This window comes from Dipodomys merriami, unplaced genomic scaffold (assembly GCF_024711535.1).
Source record: "Dipodomys merriami isolate MVZ:Mamm:240054 unplaced genomic scaffold, mDipMer1.0.p SCAF_2749, whole genome shotgun sequence".
Lineage (NCBI taxonomy): Eukaryota > Metazoa > Chordata > Mammalia > Rodentia > Heteromyidae > Dipodomys > Dipodomys merriami.
In genome coordinates, this window is record NW_027204214.1 from 8,510 (window position 1) to 30,652 (window position 22,143).

Below are 22,143 nucleotides of genomic sequence, written 5' to 3' on the forward strand. Positions count from 1 at the left end.
CAGTAAGACAATCTATGCTGTCAGGGTAAGATATTCTGGTTGGTCTGTTCCTACAAGGAAGAAGGGTAAAGGTTCAGGTAGACATTTGTCCCAGCAAGACCTCATTTGGGAAAGTTTAAGCTGCGGAAGTTTAGAAGTAGCTCTCAAGCAAGGCTTAGTTTGAACCCATTAGCTCTACAAAGCTAACTCAGTTGATAAATAAGTACTTGAAAAGCCATCACCTTTGGTCTTAGCTTTAAAGGCTTCAAAGTATGATCAAATTTAAAATGAAAACGACAAAATAGTCATTGACAAAAAAATTGTAAATATGAGCAATCGACCAAATGATATAAGCTTTTCCACTATACACAGAATTTTAGAGAAACAAGATCAATCGCATTTTAAGGAACAATAAGGGTTCCTTGTTACAAATAGGCAACCATGGATATATGCCTGTATAAAGATTGCATCATTAAGTACTTAAATTTAGAGGGTACTACATGCTTCAGCAGCAGGTCTACCCAAATTACAATACCACAGAGATTAACATGGCACTTGCACAAGGATGATATGAAAATTTGTGAAGTATTCCATATTTTTCATTCTTCTGATGCAAGAAATATAAAAACAGTTATTAAAAAGTTGATTACAAAAATACAAGTGTAACAATACATGCAATTCATAGAATTAAAGGTTAGTTTGACACCAGTGTATTAAATCTTCACCTTAGAAAGGCCTTTACATAGCATAATCTTTACAAAACTTGAAATTAGATAACATTGTCATGTTATCCCAAAGAAATAAAATAATATAAGGACCTAGGAAAAAAAGGAATCTTAAACTTCTTCTATATGGAATGCAATCTGAAAGGACACATTTATTAATGAAACTATACATTATATAAAAATGTAGAATTCAAAGTATTATATATAGGAGCGAATGAAATAGATTATGGATATTGTACAAACATAGATATACTTTTTTCCTAAAAGCACCAGGAACATCTTTAGTTCCTATACTATTCATTTCAACAGATAAGTTAAAATTATTTCTGATTAAAAAATCACAAACTCTGCAGAAATCATTATAGATGTATACAAAAAATTCTTGAATATATTTTGACATCAGAGTCAGGCAATTCACTTGGAAGAATACCATGGAATCCATGAATTTTTAAAGTAAGATATTGCTGTTGCTTTGTATTGTGAAAAAAATGGTAGGGCCACAAAGGATGGACTGGCATTTTTGAAATTTAATAAACTTAACCAAAACATTAGGACTTATGAAAACAATTTGTACAGCCTTCCACAACTTCAAAGAGGTAGTGATACATACTTATCCTTTTGGCAATATTAAATGCAGTTTCTTCCAAGCTGTTCTTCAAACTTGGTTTGATATAATGGTTCAACAGAGTACCTATTCGATTTCTATTCCCAGCAGCAACATGCAAGGCGGACAAGAGGCCTTTAGTTTGGGGATTGGTATCGGCCACTCTGGTATTATTCCACATATAAGCGCTGTGCAGGGGTGTCAGCCATTTAGAGTTATTGCATGAATATCTGCCTTGAGCTACCAACTCATGGACAATGTCTAAATGTCCACTCTAGGCTTCCATATGAAGAGGGGTATACTCATACTCATCCCTAGTATTCATTTGGGTGGCCTTTTTGGAAAGTAGTCTTCACACCATAGTAAGCGGATTAATTTTGGCATCCCAAAGAAGAAATTTGCTTGGATCCTACTCCATTTTTTTCTTGAAATTGATACAATTCCTCACTCTTTCATCTTGTTCCTTGTCTGAACATGAGGACCTTTGGTGTCTTCATGTGCAGCTTATTCTAGGAATGAGAAAATAGGAAACAATGCCTTCTTTGTAAATGATTTGAGAAATATCATGTTATAGTGTAAGAGAACTCACTATTCAACATATGGGCTTTAAGAGTTTTCTAGTAGCTTTCTAATGTTGGTATCCAACATTAGAAAAAATGTATAATGCAGTAGTAAAATAGAAGTCCTTGGTATGACTACCTAAATTCTTGTTTTTTTAAAGACACTTGTTTTCATCTAAAAATAGGCCTGTCTATTTCCTTCAAGTGATTTTGATGATTGAAGATGCTTAATGAGAAGTCAAAATGTATTAGTAGTCCTTTACTATCAATGAAATTTCACTTTTTCTTCTTGGAAAATATAATGATCAAAGCAATAGTTCAGAATCAGCAAGCAATAGTTCAGAATCATGCTTCAAGTGCAAGTGAATCACCAGTAAGTAATCCTTGATTCCATTTTCCACAAAGTTTTGTCACAGATACAATCTCCCTGCCTTCTGTAGCTGCTTTCCTAGCCTGGACCTATTCCTTCATTGTACAGGAAAATTTTGGATACTGGTGGAGATGCCACTATTATTTCCCAAAAATATTGGCCACCAAGTTGGCCCCTTACCTCGTCCCTAACTGACCTTAAAGGCATAGGGCAGTCAAAAAACCCTTTGGTAAGCTCCAGGGTTCTTAATTGGACTGACAAAGAGGGCAATAAGGGAACTGTTACTCCTTTTGTTGTTCCTGACCTCCCTGTTAACCTATGGGGCCGGGATATCTTGACCCAGATGAAAGTTATCCTTGCTAGTCCCAATTCTGTGGTTACACATCAAATGCTCCATATGGAATTTGTCCCTGGTACGGGTCTTGGAAAATCAGGAGAAGGAATCGTTGAGCCCATCCAAGCTACCCAAAAAACAGATAAACATGGGCTTGGGTATTCGGATTTTTAGTATCGGCCCCTGACCCTCCTGTGCCCCATGCAGATAAAATCATTTGGGTGGATCAGTGGCCCTTTACCCAAGAAAAATTGGAGGCAGCCTCCATGTTAGTACAGGAACAGTTGGTGGCAGGCCATATAGAGCCATCTACTTCACCATGGAATACTCCTATTTTTGTTATAAAGAAAAAATCAGGCAAATGGCGCCTTTTACAAGATCTACGCGCCGTTAATAAAGCTATGCGTCCAATGGGAGCACTACAGCCAGGCATTCCCACACCGGTGGCTATTCCTAGGGACTATTACAAAATGGTTATTGATTTAAAAGATTGTTTTTTTTTAACCATTCCCCTACATCCTGAGGACATACCCTATTTTGCCTTTAGCCTTCCTCGCATTAACTTTCAAGGCCCCATGCAAAGATTTCAATGGAAGGTACTTCCCCAATAGCCCTAGCCTTTGTCAAAAATATGTTGCCCAGGCAGTGGACCCTGTGAGAAAACGATGGCAGCGCGTCTATATATTACATTATATGGATGACATGTTGCTTGCTGCACCTGACACCCACGAACTTAGAAACTGCTATTTAGACCTTTATAAAGCCCTTACTGCCCTGGGACTACAGGTTGCCCCCGATAAAGTTCAAACACAGGATCCCTATACTTATTTGGGTCTAGAACTCCAAAATAATCAAATTCGGGTTCCTCAAATTCAACTTCGTTTAGACCATCTTCACACCCTTAATGATCTTCAAAAGTTGCTTGGAGATATTCAATGGCTTAGGCCATACCTAAGGTTGCCCACCAGCGTGCTTTTGCCTCTTAATGAGATTTTAAAAGGGGATTCTGACCCCTCCTCTCCTCTCAAGCTTACTCCCAATGCACGAAATGCCTTAAGCCAAGTTACTGAGGCCATCGCCCAGCATTTTGTTACACAGATTTCCTATAATCTTCCTCTGGTCTTAATTATTTTACATACCCCTCATACACCCACAGGATTGTTTTGGCAACAGATTCCCCACTCCAATAATAAGGCCAGCCCCCTGCTTTTGGTCCATTTACCCACCACATCCCCCAAGGTTATTGCTGTTTACCCTGCCCAGGTAGCCTCTATCATTATCAAAGTTCACTTGCTCTCTCGACAATATGTCGGCAAGGACCCTGATACAATTTTAATTCCATACACCAAAGACCAGAGTCAATTTTTACTTCAGACTGGGGATGAATGGGGCATCGCCCTGTCAGGATTTTTAGGACTAATTGACAATCATCTCCCCAATGATCCCCTTTTACACTTCGCCCAGCTATATCCATTTGTTTTTCCCAATGTTACTCAAAAGACTCCCATTCCTCAAGCCCTCACTGTCTTTACAGATGGCTCAAGCAATGGCCGTGCAGCCTTCATTGTTAACAACCATACCACCACCTTTGATGCCCCTTACCAATCAGCCTAGCTTGTGGAGTTATTCGCTATAACACAGGTTTTTATGACGTTTTTTGATAAGCCTATTAATATTTATACAGATAGTGCTTACATTGCTCATTCTGTTCTCTTGCTAGAAATTTTACCCGCTATTAAAGTTTCCTCCAATGCAGCATTTTTATTTACTCAGCTTCAACAGCTAATTCAGGCCAGGAGACATCCATTTTTTCTGGGACACATTAGGGCACATTCTGATCTCCCTGGCCCTCTTACACAGGGTAACGCTCAAGCTGATGCGGCCACTCATTCCATTTTTCCCATTTTTGTTGAGCCTGTACAAAAGGCTACAGAATTACATAATCTTCACCATCTAAATTCCCAGAGTCTTCGATTGCTTTGTAAAATTACTAGAGAGCAAGCACGGGAGATAGTAAAGGCATGCCCTGCCTGTGTTGTCTCCCTTCCTGTACAACATCTGGGTGTTAACCCCCGTGGACTGCTACCTAATCAAATCTGGCAAATGGATGTTACCCATTTTCCTGAATTTGGAAAAACAAGATATATACATGTCTCCATAGACACATTTAGCGGGTTTGTTTTTGCTTCACCACACTCAGGAGAAACTGCCAAAAATGTTCTCTCTCACCTTGTTTTAGCCTTTTCTGTAATGGGAAAACCAGCCCACATAAAGACAGACAATGGCCCTGCCTATACCAGTGCCAAGTTTAAACAGTTTTGTGCTATTTTTCAGATTTATCATACTACTGGGATTCACTATAACCCCCAAGGTCAGGGCATCGTAGAACGAGCCCACCACACCCTAACAACCTGGCTTACTCACCTCAAAGCCTCTGCCTTTTCATTTTCCACTCCTAGGGATCGCCTTAGTCACACATTGTTCTCCCTTAATTTTCTAACTCTGGACAATGAAGGCCACTCGGCAGCTGACAGGCATTGGCACCCATCTTCCAGTTCTGCCTGCCCGTCTGTCATGTGGCGAGACCCCCTTACAGGCAAATGGAAGGGCCCAGATCCTGTTCTTATCTGGGGGTGAGGTTCACCCTGTATTTTAGATCAAGAACAAGCAGCCCCAAGGTGGCTGCCAGAACGCTTGATAAAACAGGTTAATGGCTTACCACAACCCAGGGGAAACCTTCCCCCTGAGGATGATGCCTTTTCTCTTGCAGATGCAGCTAGAACTCCAGACATGGACCATCCTGTTTAAATTTATTAAATAATAGATTAATCTCTTGGTTTCTAAGCCCATACAGGTTCATCACCATCGCCTTGATATGGCAGACGCAGCATTGAGATCTAGAAATTAGTGTTTTTGCCATGAGCTTGTTCCAGTGGGAAACAGCCCCCCTTCTTTTTCTTATTTAGAAAACTCTTCTTATTCATAACTCCTGACCATTCAACAGGCAAGGCCTATTGCCATAAATAGGTTCGCCCCTCCTCCTATAGGCCCCTCCACTTGGGGGAGGATGCACCTATGGGAGGAAGAAAAAATGCTCTAATCAAGGGTGCAGGTAAGACTGCAGGGGGATGGATCCGCAAGATCCCAAAACCAAGACCCCTGAGTGGCAAGCTCTGGTGCATGATGGTTGGCATGCATACCCACAAGCCATCTCCTCAAAAAACATGCCAAGGCCTGTAAAATTCCCCTCCCCGAGTGAGGACGCTTGCTCAGAGCAGAGAAAAACCCTGCCCCTTAGAGGAACAGAGCCTCTGTCACCCCCTCAAAAAGAGCACCAACAATTGATGGTCAATTTTCTAAATAAGAAAGGGGGAGATGTTGTGAGCCCTGCAGGGAGTCTATTTGCATGATAGGCTTGACTATCTCACTGGAACATCAGGAGGCTGTTCACAGAATCTGGTCTTTTCATCCTGCCCCATACAAATACCAGTAGCTGCTTACAACCACCTTTTCACCCCCCTGTAGCTGCTAACGACCACCTTTTCACTGCCCTAAGCAAGCATCCTGCAGCTGCTATGCCCAATGAAAAAGCTTCCTTATTCTAAGCATATAAATACCCCTATGTAAAAAATAAAATTTGGCAGCTTGATCAGAATCCTTGTCTTGCTGTCCTTCGTGTCTCTTGTCCCTTCATTCCTTCTCCCTTAGGTTCACTGCCCTCGTTGAAGTCCTGCGGGTCGGGACAATTCATCTTCCATTCAACAAGTAGTAATGTGTAACAATTCCCTTTGTTTTGCTCCTTATTAAATTTGTTTCCATTTTATTTCATAAGGAAGGATGATTTCATAAATCTATTGTAGATGCAAAAATATGTCAATTTATTTCTAACTGTATGCAATGATTTATACATACACATATATTACACAGGTTACAATGATAATTTATAAGTTCTGTTGAAAAGACCCCAGACCCCAGAATATGTTCATCCATTGAGCTCTTTAAGAAAAACCACTGCCCCTTCCCCTACATAGCTAAGAGAGCAAAGCAGGACGCAGGCAAGTCATTAACCACTGAGTCACCGCCTGCAGACCCCAGCATGACTCTAACACATGCCCTAAAACCAGGCATTCCTGGAAAATAGCCGACCCTCCCGTCCCTTCCTGTAAAACTTAGCCATAATGGCAGGGTAGGTCAGGAGGTAATAAATCACTTGTCAAAATTAGGGAACGAACAGTTTCGGTGCATGACGACCAGCACAGACTTGTCAGGGCAAGTACCGACACGTCAGCTTTCCCCCAACCCCACCTGCCCCATCTGGCCAGCTTAACCTGACCAATCCCCACCCTGAGCGTAATTTGAAATTAACCAATCAATACTCTGTAACCAAGCATCTCGCTTCTGTAACCTTGCTTCTGCTGTCCATAAAAAGAGGGTGCTTTCAAGCACTCGGGGCGCAAGTCTCCCGATAGACTTTGTCGCCCCGGGTACCCGTGTAACCGGTTTCCAGACACTCAACCCGAACCTTGTGGATCTCGAGGTTGAGTGCACCTGGGAGCCGAGGCATGCCCGAATAAACCTCTTGCTGTTTGCATCCGCACAAGTGGTCTCGTTGTTCCTTGGGGAAGGGTCTCTTTAGATCGAAGGACACCCCACGCCGGGGGTCTTTCATTCTGGGGGCTCGTCCGGGATAGAGACCCCCACCCAGGGACCACCGACCCATTTTCGGGAGGTAAGCTGGCCAGCGTCTGTGTATTGTCTGTGCATTGTCTGTGTGTTGTCTGTAAGCTGTCTGAAGTCTTGTGTGGGCAATTTTTGTGCGCTTGCGAATCTGGTGAGTTCGGCCTTTCTCGTCTGTATCTGGCGGACCCGTGGAGGAGCTGACGAGCTCGTACTCCCGACCGCAGCCCCCAGGAGACGTCTTGGGGGCGTCCGGGGTCTGAAAAAGTGACCCGTCCGGAGCCTGAAAGAGTGGCTCGTCCGGGGCCTGAAAGAGTGGCCCGTCCGGGGTCTGAAAAAGTGACCCGTCCGGAGCCTGAAAGAGTGGCTCGTCCGGGGCCTGAAAGAGTGGCCCGTCCGGGGTCTGAAAAAGTGACCCGTCCGGAGCCTGAAAGAGTGGCTCGTCCGGGGCCTGAAAAAGTGGCCCGCCTGTTTTCTGGAACTCCGTCCTTTTTAGACGCGTGATTGCTTGGGAGACGAGTCTCCGTCTGGTTTTTGCCTTCGGTTGATCGCCGAAACCGCGCAGCGAAAAAGTAACGTGACCAGTTATAATTGTAATGTTGTTTGTTGTAGAGTTTTGGTTGCTTGCATTGCTTCTGCCCTTGTGGTTTGTTTTTCTGTTGATCTGCTGTCTTTGCCTTCGCTGTGGAAAATTTGGGAGAGTGTCTTACTGTGAATAGTCTTGTGTTATTCCTTAAGTTAAAACTTAAGTTAAAACTACACAGGTCTCTATCAGGTTTTGCTTTCAGTTTATTAACAACAGCGCGCAGCGAAGCCAAGTGTTGTCTGTATTGTTGTTTGTATTGTTGTCTGTATTGTTTTTGTGTTCGTTAACAGTTTTAAAATGGGACAAACTGTCGCGACACCACTTAACCTTACTTTACAGAACTGGAGGGATGTGCAAACATCAGCTCACAATCTTTCAGTAGAAGAAAAAAAAAAAAGAAAATGGATAACTTTTTGTTCATCAGAATGGCCCACTTTCAACTGTGGCTGGCCACGTGAAGGAACCTTTAACCTAACCATTGCCTTACAGATCAAGGCCAAAGTTATGGACCCGGGACCACACGGACACCCAGACCAGGTCCCTTATATTGTTACTTGGGAAGCTCTTATTTTAGAACCTCCCCCGTGGATGAAACCCTTCTTATCTACCCCGGCCCCCCAAATCCCTACCCCCTTAACCCTTCCATCTGCCCCTCAGCTCTCTCCCCCACTCCTTCCCTCTCCAATTTCCCAACCTCAGCTCTCTCTCCTTCCCGGGAGTTTAGCCATGGTCGGCCACTCCCATCTGAAGTCGCTTTTTCTGTTTGGTGCCTGTCTGTTTTTGTGTTTCTGTTTAGTGTTAATTGTTTCTGTTGTCTGTTTTGTTGTCCTTAAAGGGATGGGGCATCAACTAACAACCCCCTTAAGTCTGACTATAGATCACTGGAAGTCACAGCCTGAGCCGAGATTGTCAGGTTTTGGGAACTTGCTTGTTTGTCAATTATGAAATTGCCACTGACCATCTGCAGGTGGCCTCAGTTAGATCTCAGCCTCGGGCCTTGGCTCGGGGGGTCTGAGCGTGGGGGAGAACCTGTCAGTCTGAGGGAACAGCCGCTAGGGACTTCCTTCCCTTGCCCCAAGATGACTGGGAATTCGCCTCTGCCTTGGAAGACCCCCGGGTCAACGTCTGCAGGACTCTAAGAGAAAAATCCTCCGGAGGTGAGTAGGGGGGTTGAGTCCCCTGGTAAGTGAATGGTGGTGAGATGTCGCCCTATTCACTGAGACTTGATTCTGTCTTTGTGGCCACATGTTTGTCTTGTTAACTTTAGTGTGTTTGTTTTATGGGGTAGGAAAGTTCTGGGTGAGTGTGGCAGGCTCACCCAGCAGACTCTGGATTCAGCTTGCTGAGTGGGAACAGCACAGAGTTCCGGTAGGGATAAACTGGGGCCCATTAGTCCCCAACTCAGCCTTCAGTTCTTGTCTAGTTCTGTTTTTAGAATTGGTACCAGTTTTAAATGTGGATCCTTGGTTTTTGTGTTTATCTGTGTTTTTGTTATTTATTTATTTAAACATCTCTGAGGGAATAAAAGTTCCAGCTGGGCCTAGTCACAGACCTGCTATGCCCACCCTCCCCGCGAGGCATGAAGGGTTACTGGGCTAGTTTGGTTCCCTTCAAGCCTCAGGCTGCACCTTCTCCCAGTGGAGGCTGCTGGAGGACAGGTGAGGGCGTAGAAGGCTGTGTACCTGGATTGGACTTTTCAGCTAGTTCTGTCTAAAATTGGGTTAAAAAAAAAATCAGGCCAGTTTAGTCTTAGGTGACTCCCTCCCTCAGCCCTCCTCCAACTCAGAAGAGATTCATAAGCCTTGCTAACAAGCAAGCTCTGTGAAAATGAAGCACAACAAAGGTACCTAGTTCTAAAAGAAATACTGTCTTAAATTTTTTTTGTTTAAAACCTTTAGAAAGTGTACGTACAACTGATTTTGATTTTTGCGTGCTTTAAGATCTGTGTGTTTTGTGTGTGTCTGTGAACGTGTTCAAAGATAAAAAAAAATTGTCAGCATGCTGTAACAATTGGGTGATTTAAATTTAAATTTCAAAAGGTTATGAGGTTTGGACATTACCAAAAATTTTTAAAAATCTTCACATTGTTTTAAATGGCTTTTTAAAAGGTTCTTTAACTTGCAAATTAGAAAATCTGGTATTTTAAAAACTAATATTTTAAAATGCATAAGTCTGTTTATACTGTAATCAAGTTATCTGGCTTAACAAAAATGCATTGGCTGTTTGGGGTCTAATTCCCTTGGCTAAAATTTGGGGATAAATATTAGAAATTTAAATGTAAAGGTTAGTTTAACACTGTCAAAGATGTTACCTGTTCTATCTAAAACTGTATTTCATTTGAGAACCAAGAGAAGAGACGGGGAAAAACTTAGAAACCAACAGAAGTCCTATCTTTAGGGGTGAAGGGTGAACAAGCAGAAGTGCAGTTCAGCTGGTCATGCAGTGGGACAGGCCCTGGGAGGAGTCCAAGCATGATGAGGCAAACTGGCACAAACGCAGTTCATCTAACCCTAAAGAGTCAGATTGGGTGTGTGCCTGCCTATTCCATAGGAGGGGCCAAGTGGCCCATCGTTGTTCTGTCTCTTTTCCCTGCAGATAGGCACTGAAAACATGATGGTTAAAATGAATGATGTGATGATCTGATTAGTATTGCTAAAACTTTCCCTTGGATGTGTTAACATTAAAATTAGGAAGGCCTTAAAAAGAGGGTAAAAAGTTATTTGTATAATGTGGCTTACTTTCAATTATGTTCTACAATTAGGATGTTTTTAAAAGTTGTGAAGATGTTAAATCTAGCTTTGTGGTATAGTAAAGGTGACTGTAATTCTTGCATTAAGGAAAATTGGCATTTGAGTTTTAAAAAAATCTTAATGTGTGTCTGTTTTAAAACAAGCAGCCAAGAGACAATGAGTGACACTTGGCCTCAAGATTTCAAGGGATCTTTTCAAAATGCAAATGAAAACTAAATTATAAAATATTAAAGGTGATTAATAAGAGGTTTTTAAAAAATTAGAAATAAATTTTGGATATAAAGTTTAAAGGTAAAGCTGTTTTTAACATTGGCTTCAATGTGCACAGAGAAAGAAAAAATTAGGATTACCAAAATAATTGCTATTCTAGTTTGCTATTATAGGTTTTTTAAGTTTCCAGCAAGCCCAAAGCAAAGCACAGAGGATTCTTACAAGTTGTCAGATGTAACTTTGACTCTTAATAAGTTTCAGGTAAGAGCATGCTTAAAAGCTACTTCTATGTTGACCACCTTGTTGCTTTTAATTGGAGTAAAATGGCCTTTTGTAAGACTCATTGATCTGCAAACCGGTTCAAAGCCAGCCCGGGCACAAAAAGGTCCCTGTGAGACTGTCACCTCTACTCAGCCAAGTGCTGAAAGAGCAATCAGAAATGCTTTGGGACTCACAGTGGCAGAGTACTAGCCCTGGACTGAAGAGTTAAGGGACAGCATTCAAGCCCCGAGTCTGGGACTCAAAGTGGCAGAGTGCTAGCCTTGAGCTGTAGAGCTGAGGGACAGTGCTCAGGCCCTGAGTTCAAGTCCAGCAACCAGCTAAGGAAAATGCCAATGAGGCATTTATCCCAATGTAGAGAAGACACTCCTGGGACAAAAGCAATGGTGGAGCATCCAGAGGCAGTAAGCCACTGCTTGGATGGCAGAAATGTCAGATCCTAGAGTCATTTGTGTGTGGCCCTTCAAAACTGGTCAGAGCCGGGAGGTCATAGGAAGATAGTTTGGAAGCATGCCTAATGTTCATGACTACCTTGTAAGGGACAGGAACTTGCCAGTCCTCTGTGATAGTAAAAAACTAATGTTATAAAATGTGGGGGGTAGTTTAAATCTTAACCCCTTTATGTGCCAAAAGCTCTAATTGGCAGTAATATTGAGCTGACACCAGTTACATGAAATTCATCTTCTCAGGAAAAAGTTTGTAAACCCGAGAGTGTGTTTCTATTGATATCTGTCTAAAGGCCTGCAACGGTAACTCAGGCATTGTGTTAGGGTTACTAAAGATCACATTCCTAAGTCATCCAGAAAGATGATTTTACAAACCAGAGTGCTAAACAAGCTATACTGCTATAGCTGGAGAAAAGGTCTGTGCAGTTGTCAAAAGTTAAATATTGTTCTTAATGACTTCTAACCCTGATGGCCTCTTTGTAAAATAGGCTAAGGTTATAGGCTCCTGGCTAGGTAAGATCAACGCCCCTAAAGTCAGCTTGAAGAAGTTACAGAAGATGGACCTTCGCCCTTCTACCCCCATTTTAAGATCAAGAGTCCAGAGTCAGTTTTGGAAAAATGAGGCAAAATAGATAAAATAATTTTTAATAAGGGCATAAAAAATAGTGTTAACTGTTGTAGGTGTGCAAGGTGTGGAGACTGCATTTGTCAGAGATGGTTACAAGACTAAGCCTTCTGTGTCTATTTACAAAAATATCTGGTTAGTAAAAAGTTGTGATTTTGGTAAATTGTCCTGAGCTATTGTTTAAAAGATCTTAAAAACCAGCAGGATCAAAGCCTGCCAAGCCTAGGCAATGTATCTTTAACCAGTCTGTGTAGGAATTTACAGCCCAGCATGAGGTGTGACAACAGTCCCTTGGAGCCACTGAGAGACCCTGCTGTTCTGGTTGCTGCTGCTGCTGCTGTACACCTTAATGGGTAAAGTTCAACGACGGCCTGACAGTCACTTGGAGGAACTCCTGCTTGATTCCATCACCTAAGTCTGCTTCATGGTTGACTGCTGCTAAATCTAAGATCTTGTGGGACATTCTTTTGGGTGATATCCAGAAACCCTCTCTTCCCACAGTGGATATTGTGGACAAGGATATCACTGGCTTGCTTGTCTTAGGCACTTCAGTGCATAGTAACTGGAAATCCACTCTATGTTCACAGCCTAGTTTGACTCTGATATGGTAATAACCTGAGTGTGTTATCAATAGAGGTAATACTCTTAGCCTTAAAATCTAGCAAGCTTCTGCATCACGGTGGTGCCTTAAGGCTGTTCTAAGATAAAGGTTCCGCAAGCCAAAGGAAAATTGGGCAGTTTTAAACTACAGCCACAAAGATGGTCAAGAGATTGTAAAAAAAGAGGGTGGTAATGAAAGCCTTGGGAAAGAAATTGTAAAGAAAGAAGGAAGTAAAGAAAGCCTTGGAAAGAGAATTGGGGAAATTTAAAAAGTAAGGATTGTCTTTAAGACAAACCTCAGAAAGTTTAAGTATGTCGCAAATGGTATAAGTATGTCTTAAAATTGGAGCTTACAAGTACAGCTGGTATATCAGGCGACCAGCTGGTGACCATCCAAGAACGAAGCCTTGCAGCAAGATTGTATAACCTTTTACTGATAAAAGTTTGTTTTCCTCTACATTAGTCTGTCTGGGCGCTGACAAACTCCGTAAAATCGCACTCAGCACTCAGCATTCCAAAATCGAAGGGGGTTAGACTTGCTTTTTCTAAAGGAAGGGGGCCTATGTGCAGCCTTAAAGGAAGAATGTTGTTTTTATGCTAACAAAACAGGAGTGGTAATCAGGACCCTAGACAAACTCGAAGAAAGATTAAACAATAGACAGCGAGAATTTGAGTCTCAACAAACTTGGTATGAAGGGTTGTGGACTCCATGGTTTACTACCCTAATATCATCCTTAATGGGACCCCTAATACTCCTCATGTTAATCCTTACTGTGGGCCCCTGCATCGTAAATCGCCTAATACAATTTGTAAGGACCGCCTATCGGTCGTGCAGGCCCTAGTATTAACCCAACAATATCATCAACTTAAATTAACGGAGGAATCTCCAGTTGAATGAAGGATTTCATTCAGGCAAAAAGAAAATGGGGGAATGAAAAGACCCCAGACCCCAGAATATGTTCATCCATTGAGCTCTTTAAGAAAAACCACTGCCCCTTCCCCTACATAGCTAAGAGAGCAAAGCAGGACGCAGGCAAGTCATTAACCACTGAGTCACCGCCTGCAGACCCCAGCATGACTCTAACACATGCCCTAAAACCAGGCATTCCTGGAAAATAGCCGACCCTCCCGTCCCTTCCTGTAAAACTTAGCCATAATGGCAGGGTAGGTCAGGAGGTAATAAATCACTTGTCAAAATTAGGGAACGAACAGTTTCGGTGCATGACGACCAGCACAGACTTGTCAGGGCAAGTACCGACACGTCAGCTTTCCCCCAACCCCACCTGCCCCATCTGGCCAGCTTAACCTGACCAATCCCCACCCTGAGCGTAATTTGAAATTAACCAATCAATACTCTGTAACCAAGCATCTCGCTTCTGTAACCTTGCTTCTGCTGTCCATAAAAAGAGGGTGCTTTCAAGCACTTGGGGCGCAAGTCTCCCGATAGACTTTGTCGCCCCGGGTACCCGTGTAACCGGTTTCCAGACACTCAACCCGAACCTTGTGGATCTCGAGGTTGAGTGCACCTGGGAGCCGAGGCATGCCCGAATAAACCTCTTGCTGTTTGCATCCGCACAAGTGGTCTCGTTGTTCCTTGGGGAAGGGTCTCTTTAGATCGAAGGACACCCCACGCCGGGGGTCTTTCACTGTTACTATACAATTTACTGAATTATTAAAAACGTCGAAGGCTCATGCCTGGAATCCTGGTTACTCAGGAGGATAAGATCTGACGATCATGTTTTGAAGCCATCCTGCGCAGGAAAGTCCATGCGCCTCTTATCTCCAAACAACCAACAGAAAATCAGAATTGGAACTGTGGCTCAAAGTATTAGAGTGGTAACCTTGAGAGAAAAAGCTCAAGGACATCACCCAGGCTTTTAGTTCAAGAACTACAATCTACCCAAAAAAATCTAATTTACACCTCTGTAAGTAGAGTATTTCCATCACCCAAATGTACATCCATGCTCATTTGCAAGGTAACTCTGTTTTATCTCAAGTACCACTAAATATTATCACTAAAGTAGCATTACAACGTGGGTTCATTCTATCTCTCTAATGGATTTTTCTCCACTCAAATACTCAAGTATTACAATTGTTCTAATTATTTAAATCATAGCTTTTTTTTTTACCCCTAATACTAGAGTTTGATTGAGTGTTTTGTGCATCTTAAATGGATGTTCTTACCACTTTGTCATGCCGCCAGCCCTAAGTTATCCTGATTATTTTTCAGCTAGAAACTGGCTTCCTAGTTGTGTATTAACTTGGTCTCAGTGCACTTGATGTTATTCTTCCTGGAATTTAGAATAACAGGTGCATGGCATTGTGTACAGAACTTTCTGTTCAGTCTGGGCTTTAGCCACTATCCTCCCAACAGTGCACTCCCATGTAGTCACAAATTTCATAAGCTTGTCATAGCTGATTTTTTTAAATCTTTCATTTCCTGCAGGTTCTTGAGTACTGAATTAATTTTTGTTTTCTTGGGTTGTTTTGTTTCATTTGAATCTATGTGTTGAGTTGTTCCTCACTTTTCCTTTTGTTTCTTTCCCTCAAGTTCTTACCTAAAGTGCTAAGAAACCAATTCTTCTTTTTCAAGATAGTCAGTGTGAACATTATTTATTCCAAAGCAATTTCAGTATCTATGAATGGTATACACATGCTAAGCGCAGACTTTGGCATACACAGATAGATCATGAAATATATGAAGAAAATAAAACTACAGATGAATACCAGGAGGAGAATAAGCTATTATTAATTGTTTGACAGAGGTTTCTCTTCTAGTGAAAGAAATATATTGCTTGATGCAGGATTTCAAAAAATCATTTTGCTAGGAGGAACCTAAACAATCATCTAATACTATAGACTTGAGAGTGATGAATTGACTTCCTGAATAATTTACTTTTGGGACAAATAAAAGCAGGCTTCCAAAAAGAGAGTAGATTTTAGAGAAACATGATGAATTTTATGTAAATAGGTCCTTAGCTGATTTTGTTAATTTGTGAACTAATAGAGGGAAATAAAGTACAGCAAGGTAAAAAAAAATAAATAACTTCACATTGAAATATTCATTTGTGTTTGTATATGTGTGCATGCATGTACGAGTACGCACACGAACATGTGCATATGCTCATGCATGCATTCATCATTCTTGAGGCTTGATAGTCCCTGGGAACTATTCCTCAACTTCCGTGCCCAAGGATAGTGGTCTACTACTTCAGCCACTGCTACAATTCTGTTGTGTTTTTTTTTTTAATAGATAATCGCTTGTATTTTCATGATTGAACCGTGGTCTTCAGATCTCAGACTCCCGAGTAGCTAGCTAAGCTTATTCAGCCTCTGAGTAGCTAGTTAAAATTCTACCTATCCTCTGTGCTTCACTGCTCCTGAGGCATTCACAAGCCTAAGTCATATATATGTCTACTTGCTTTAAAAATATTCTTAGTGTTTGGCACCAGGGTATCACATGTGTACTCTTAACTACTTAGGAGACTTGAGGACAGAACCCAGGCCAAAATTTAGTGGACTTATTTCTCAATCTATAGCTGGGTGAATTGGATCATTTCCACCATCCTGCACTATCTAGAAACTAAGATTGGAAGGACTGAGGATCCAGGCCAGGCAAGGTAGCAAGCTAGAAAAGTTGGTGTGCAACTCTGATGCCATTGATGATGGGAAGGCTAAAAGGACAGATCAGGTGCATGTTCTTGTGGAAAGGGAACCACAATCCTAAAATTAACCACATATATGATGCCAGCCTGCAAGAACAATATACCCAAAGTTGAAATCCCCACATTTTCCACAACCAAAATAAGTATATACATTAACATCCAAAAACTTAATAAATCTGTTCTTTGTTCTAATTTCAGCTTTGTCTGATTATCATATGATGTGACAGAATAATTTCTTCATTAAACTTATGACAATTTAAAAAGACCTTGAAAATTCTTTCTCACTTATTAAGTGCAAATGAATGGAAATTGCCTCATTTCTTACATATTTGATTACCACTATAAATTTGTCATATGATTATTATTAATAGTAATATATTCTGATTTATTACTTTACTTTGTAACAGTTTTTAAACTTTTTGCTTCTCTGCTGAAGTTGAAGCATTTAAATAGTATCATCAAAATATATTCCTTGGATATTTAGGGGAGTTTTTTACAATGTTTTTAACCAATGGCTTCTAAGAATTCTTAATTGGTATATTATTTGGTTTATTTTTAATTTCAAATTAATTTTATTGTAATGATAATGTACACAGGGGTTACAGTTACATAAATGAGGTAATGAGTACATTTCTTCGGGAAGGAACATTGTTATATATTCCAACGATATTTTTGTACACTCAAAACAAGAACTATTGATGCTTTTGCTGTTGCTATTGATCAATGGGTACTTTTGCTTTTTTTGTTCAAGCATTTTTTATTATAAAATTGATATACAGAGCGTTTACACTTAATTAAGTCAACTGAAGAGTATACTTCATTTTCTTTTCTTTTTTTTTTTTTGGGGGGGGTTCCGGTTGTGGGGCCTGAAGTCTGGGCCTGAGCCCTGTCCCTCAGCTCTTCAGCTCAAGGCTAGCGCTTGAGCCACTTGAGCCAAAGCACCACTTCCGGCTTTTTTTCTTTTTGCTTTTGTGGTGCTGAGGAATCGAACCCAGGGCGTCATGCTTGCAAGGCAAGTGCTCTACAACTGAGCTACCTTCCCAGCCCCTACTTCATTTTATTTTCTAAATTTCAAATTTTGAGCTTAAATGTTTCCTTTTGTGTCTTTTTTTTTTTTTTTTTTGTCGGTCATGGGGCTTGAACTCTGGGCCTGGGCGCTGTCCCTCAACTCTTCAGCTCAAGGCGAGCGCTCTACCACTTGAGCTACAGCGCCACTTCCGGTTTTCTGGTGGTTTATTGGAGATAGGAGTCTCACGGTCTCTCCTGCCCAGGCTGGATTTGAACCGCGATCCTTAGATCTCAGCCTCCTGAGTAGCTAGGATTACAGGCGTGAGCCACCAGTGCCCGGCTCCTTTTGTTTCTTTAGAGTAATTCTTTTTTCAAAGTTTAAGATCAGTTAATTTAATTTTGCATGATTTTTACACATGTAAATTATTCAGACATATATTTTGCTTTTATAGTATTTAACATGTGGCTATTTAAAAATTAATTTCTTAATTTTATATGGTTAGTGAATCTAAATACATTTATTTTTTTATAGTATAAAAATATTTGTCCAGGTAACAAATACTTACAGTATTTTTAAGAAGCACATACTTTACTAAGAAATGCTTCATTACTTGGTCACTTTTTGGAAGTACTTTTACTTGAACTAAAAAAAGAACTTTGAGCTCGGCATGGTGATTTGTGACATCCATTTTCTAGCTATGGTGGGAAGTGTAAATAGAGTTTGTAATTCGGGAGAGACTGTGAAACTATGAGACCTTAGTGTAAAACTATTCAGAGTGAAATGATTATGGATATAGCCATCCCTAGCGTTATATACAGTACCTCGCTATCATATTCTAAATCTTGAGTTCAAACACCAGTAATATCAATCATTTATTAAAATAAAAGGACACATGTTTCAAAATGTTTATTATTTAAAACTTACTTGCGAAAGTTCTCATGTCTTCTATTAATTTTCAATTTACTTAATCTATTAAAATCCAAGTATATTGTGACTATTTTCTTTCTACTAAACTTTTAAATACTACGAGCAATATTATTATTTCATATATTAACATACTTTTACTGTTTGTGATAATTTCATCTGTTTAATATGATAATATCAATATTGCAAATGTGTGTATGTGGTGTGTGTGTGTGTGTGTGTGTGTGTGTGTGTGTTTATGTGGTTTTTGTGTGTGTGTGTGTGTGTGTGTGCTTTGTGTGTACTTTGTAATGCTTGGGAGTTCACACCATTGCTTCACATATGCAAAGCCAATGGTTTACCACTGAGCTATACTGTGTAGTTATAATCCAAATAGTGTTTTAAACCATGACTTTCATTCCTATTATGCTTTTTCAAAATTATATATGATAACATGTGATCCATATTCTATCCACGCTAGCAATTTTTATTGTAATTTAGAATATTTCCACTTCCAAACTCTTGTGTTTGTTATTGATAAAGGTTTTACTTTGCTTCTTTTCTCTCTTCATTCCTTTTCCCTTTAGAGTTTAACTATTCTCTCTCTTATTTCTTTGAAAATTATCATATTCCTATTACAACATGTATATACAACGCTTTAATTTCTATTTTAATTTTTCCCATTTCCACTGATTTTAGTACCAGCTATTAGATGGATTAAAAAGAAACTTCTCTCAGGACACTTTATTTTTCTCCTTCTCTTCTCTGAAGTCTTTCTGGTTTTTGAAACATAATAGCAATCACATATAGCTCCTATGTGGTCCATCATTCTTACTCCTCTCACTTTCCTCTGTTGTTTTTGTACAACTCAAGTTGTTATCATTCAGCTTTGTTATGCTTCAGTGTTATCTAAATCTTAACTAATTCCTGAGGTAATTTTAGTTGTTTCAAGTATTCTCTGAAGACATTTTTCTATATATAATATCTGGGGTCTTGTGTTTTTTGAAGGTACAAAATATGAGTGACTATCAAACATCTAGATATCTCTGTAGAATATTGGTCCACCTGCTCATTAAACTCCTATGTAAATTCAAGGAATACAGGTCAGTCAGAACAATCTTGTAAAATGGTGTAGCTTTATCCTTCATACTAGCTTTGAATCTTTCTATCATGTTTAGTAGTGAAGACAACATAGTTCTACTACAAGAGCAGACACATAGAAGAATGTAACAGATTTGTTAAAAATAAATTCTCAGTTGTATGGTCAATAGATTTTGAAAACTATCCTATGACTTCATGAAATAAAAATAGAATCTTAAATGGGTGTATTGGCACTATTTTCTTTTGGGATTTACAGAATGATCTTAGACTACTACCTCAATCCATTTTTTTGTTTCTTTTTTTTTTTTTTTTTTTTGTCACTCATGGGGCTGGAACTCTGGGCTCAGGCTCTGGACTTTCCTGCCCAGGCTGGCTTTAAACCGTGGTCCTTAGATCTCAGACTCCTGCCTAGCTAGGATTACAGGAGGGACCTACAGGCGCCTGGCCTACCTCAATCCTTATACAAAAATTTATAATAAAAAAGATTATCAAACTAAATGTGAAATGTAAAAACCTATAAGAGATAAACGTAAAAATTCATGACATTGTATGAGTAAAGATTTCTAATGGAAATCATTAGTGGCTAAAGAAAGGCAAGAATATACTGGATTATATCAAGTGATAGCATTTCATAATTCAAGGGACACTATACTCATAATTCAAAGGACACTATAACCGAAGTGAAACTTATCCAACAGATAGAGGGAACATATTTGCTAATGCTACAATGTGAATGCTACAATGATTCTGAATCTTAAGTATTTTTATATCTTCTAATTCCATATAATTTTTCCTGAATGGGATATTTCTTTAAAGACCATGTGTAAATTAATAGTCAATAGGAGGAGCATATGAAATAAGTTACTCTTTAGTATCTAAGAAAAAAGACAAAGAAAACTCACTAGTATGACCCTAACATAAAAAGGTGACACAAAATAAAGTAATGCATTTGTGGAGAAATTGATAAACTCCTCATAATGATCGATTTTTATAATACTTTTAGCAAGCAAGTTTTCAAGTCGTAAAGGTCAAAAAGAATTGTATATTCATTACACTTCTATGCATTAAAGAGAAGTAAAAAACGTGTTTCGAAAGGGAATTGTAGTTCATTGACAGTGCACTTGAAAATATGTGTGAGACTCTGGAAAAAATCCCCAAAAATCAAATTTTAAAGGACACACTATAGAGGATGTACGCTGGACAAATTCCTGTAAGTGAATTTTATATCTATTTTAATGTCTGTTCTAAAATTTATAGCATTTCTATTTGAAGAAATGCAAGTTCGTGAAAATTAGGCTTTGAAAACCTATGAAGGTACAATTCACTTCCAAAGCACTAAAATGTATACAATAAAAGGAGATAATATATTGCAAGTTAATTACATGTGATCCTAAGCAGGATGCCAGTGGCTCACACCTGTAATCCTAGCTAATCAGGAGGCTGAGATCTGAGGATTGCAGTTCAAATCCAGCATGAGTAGGAAAGTTTCTGAGGCACTTATCTCGAATTAACCACCAGAAAACTAGAAGTGGTACTGTGGCTCAAGAGGTACAGCACAAGCTTTGAGCTGAAGACTAGATGGACAGTGCCCAGGCATGGAGTTCAAGCCCCACTACCATCAAAAGAAAAAGAAAAGAAAAAGAAAAAGAAAAAGAAAAAGAAATATGATCTTAGCCAACAGTTCATTGCTAGAATAATTTCTGCTCTCTCAACATGGCCTTTTTTTTCCCCAGTTTAGTCCATGGTCTTATATATGACTTGCTTGGAACCAGAATTATTCTTCCATTCTAGTTTTTACAAATTTGCATGATTAGCTACCATGATTTAGAGCTAGTAGAAGAAAGACAGTGGCCTCATCCTTCATGTTCCATTTAGGAGTAATGCTTTCTCTATGTCACTCACATAGGTCTAAATACTGGCCTTGGCTTTATTGTTTCAAAGTTGTCTTATTTGCAGAGTCTTCTATAGTTTATTGAACCATTATACTTAAACACAGAACTTCTCTTTCTCCTATTCCTATTGTTTCTCCTACTGTTAATTTATGTACACTTGGGTAATAATGCACAACACAAACAATGACCAAAAATGTTTCTGAGAACCTACTTCCCACTTAAAATTGGTCTTAATTTACAGAACATTTAGGAAATTTGAACTTAATGTACTCCAGGATAATTTTTTCATGTTTTTTTTTAATTGTGAAAATGGTAGACAGAGGGATTAGAGTTACATAAGTAAGTTAGTGAGTACATTATCTAACGAACATTGTTACCTCCTCTTTTGTTTTTCCCTGCCATCCCTTTTCTCACCACCGCCCCAATTCTCACCTTTCATTCCCAACTAGTAAAGTTCATTTTCAACATAGTGTCTTGTTCATCTCATTGTAACAATGGGTCATACTGTGTACTTCTTTCAGCATTTTATTTCCCTTCCCCTCCCCATATTAGAAATTTGTATATGCAAGTTGGAGCTCACAGACCTCAAATACAGTGGAAATGGGTTATACCGTGGAGGAAGAAAATAGAAGAGAAACAAAAAAATCACATAATATATGGTAGATTGGTAGTTGGAGTGGCTTTGCTAGGACATGTTAGCTTGGTGAGGAGAGGAAGAAGTCTCGAGTCCCACCCAAACAGAAAATGAAAAATGAGATAACCAATGGCTGAAGAATTTCAAGAACAAAGGCAGGGACTGATAGTTAACCTCTAGGGGCAGTGAGGGCA

At 39.8% G+C, this 22,143-nt stretch overlaps 1 pseudogene; it reads left to right on the top strand.

Moving 5' to 3' along the window:
* Window positions 1-479: 479 nt before the first annotated feature.
* Window positions 480-579, top strand: LOC138837733 (U6 spliceosomal RNA; annotated as a pseudogene).
* The last annotated feature ends 21,564 nt before the right edge of the window (window positions 580-22,143 follow it).